General features: G+C 38.8%; 1 long non-coding RNA gene across 1 annotated transcript; it reads left to right on the top strand.

The window, feature by feature from the left end:
• The first annotated feature begins 476 nt into the window (after positions 1 to 476).
• Positions 477 to 907, top strand: LOC118481278. Its single transcript, XR_004865209.1, has 2 exons — positions 477 to 757; positions 862 to 907. It is a non-coding gene; the product is annotated as an uncharacterized LOC118481278 (long non-coding RNA).
• The last annotated feature ends 1,310 nt before the right edge of the window (positions 908 to 2,217 follow it).

Below are 2,217 nucleotides of genomic sequence, written 5' to 3'. Positions count from 1 at the left end.
TGAATGGGAAGACAAATCAGTGGCTTGTAATGAGATTGAGAATTGATGGAGTCGAACTAATATTCTTGTGAGCCCTTTTCTGAAGAGATTAGGCGGCTATGGTTAGGGTTCCTCCACGATCAAGAGGACATCGACGGGTGTACTTGGTTTTCTGGCGAGAATAGTAAGGAGGTGTTTGTTTTTTCACAAAAGCTCTTCCTGGCCTCTTTTGTCTGCGCCGCGCAGACCACGCGCAGACGTTTAGGTCTGAAGAGTATTTGGTTTTCAGAAGACATTTCATTAAAAAAGGTCTGCGAGACCTCTTTTTGGCGCAGATGTGAGAATGGGTCTTCTCACCTCTTCTTACCCTCTTCTTCCTTTCTTTTTCATCACCACCGTTCGTTCCAAAGCAAGAGCCGCCCCAAAACCCAGACCCCACGCACCAAAACACACATATCAGCCCATCAACCACTCACCAATCACCACTCACCCACACACTTCTTCTTCTTCTCCCCTGAATATGCTGCCGTCGGTTTCTATCTTCGCCGGCTAGCCACTTCCGATCATACTTTCCACCACACCACCATCCGCCGCCCGTCCTCGCCGCTTCTCCACCTCAATCGCCTCCCTCGCCTCACCACCACCACCATCACCACAACCAAAGTCAAAGTCAACTCCATCAACTGCCGTTAACACCTTCAATTACGCCATTTCAAATCCTAACGGAACCAATCCTGCGTTACAGATTGTCAAATCCACCGAGTCTGAAATTGAAAAGGTACGATTCTTCTTAAGTTGAATTTGGGGAAATATTGTGTTGTTTTTTTTGAAGTTTTAATGATGAATATGGTTTAATTAGTGTTTTTTTTTGTTACTGTATAGGTGATATTTGATTTTCGGTTTTTGGTACTTTTGGCTGTTGGAGGTTTATTAGCTGGCTCCTTGTTGTGCTTTTTAAATGTAAGCATTTTTTTAATCTTGTTTGTGTGATTTTGCTTCAGGATTTATGTGCAAAACTGCAAATTAGGATGGTGATTGTATCATGTTTTATAGCCATGAGGTGTTTGTATTCGGTCATGGGAATGAAATTGAGCCATAATCTTCCACACCAATCTCATGAGGATATTATTTTGAGGTTTATTCATGTTTAACGATTATTACTTGCTGGTGTTTGCATTGTAGAAGTAAAAAAAAATTGGTAGGTTTTAATTTTCATGAGGTGTTTGCATTGCAGAAGTAAAAAAAACAAACAGTCTTCTTCTTGCAGCTAGAGAGGTTTGGTCCACCTCTTTTGCTACAGATATCTGCAGATGTTTTACCTCTGAAAAAACAAACAACACCTAAGTCTCATTGATTTCATTTTTCAGGTCAGATCTAAGGTTTGAAAATGATTAAGTTGGTATTCTTGATAATAAAAAGGCAGAGCCGCTGCCATGCTTCGACAGAGGCGACACAGAAAACCATGCATAACACATTTTAATAGAACGTATAGATACATGTATAGATATTGTACCAAAACTTGTTATCTATTATAGATAATAGACAATTATAAACATGCATCATCAGTTAATATATAAAATACATATGAGTATTTCCATTGTCCTACCCAAAAAATGGAGTACCCACCCGTTGACAATGAAACCTGTTTATAGATATAACTACATATAGAACATGTCTAAGAAACAAAATTAGTAGCACCGATGAACTAAATGTACAACCACAAACAATCATGACATGAAACGTTATCTATAATTCTTCAATCAATGCAACACAAAGTAAGAGGACTTTATCTTTGTCATGCAATGCACAACTTTTGTTAACTTCAGCAATTGAGTAGACTTGTGAAATTCAAACGAAAGTTGATCACCAAAAGCAATATTGCAAGATCTCAGATAAGAAGACCATCCAACAATAGCGTAGTTGAATCCAGTACTGGTTTTTTGAGATGTTGTAAGCAGTTCCTGGACTTCACATTTGAGATTTTGGATCTTGACAGGCTTAGGATTATCAGTATGCAGATCCAACGCAGAAGATATGTCACACCCCGGCCGCGTATAACATGCAACCGCGACGGAAACACCGGGGAGTGTTGGGACAGAATTAATTGTTTCATAACCATGGCATACAAAGTTGTATTTTATTTATAAACAAGAGTGTTATATTGTCTTAAACAGGAAAACAAAGAGTTCAAAACATAATTAAACTAGTCTATCTTCATTTTTATTCTCTAAGGCACAG

This window comes from Helianthus annuus, chromosome 8 (assembly GCF_002127325.2).
Source record: "Helianthus annuus cultivar XRQ/B chromosome 8, HanXRQr2.0-SUNRISE, whole genome shotgun sequence".
Taxonomy (NCBI): Eukaryota; Viridiplantae; Streptophyta; class Magnoliopsida; order Asterales; family Asteraceae; genus Helianthus; species Helianthus annuus.
Note: the sequence above shows the minus strand (reverse complement) of the source record. Positions and strands in the feature narration are given on the sequence as shown.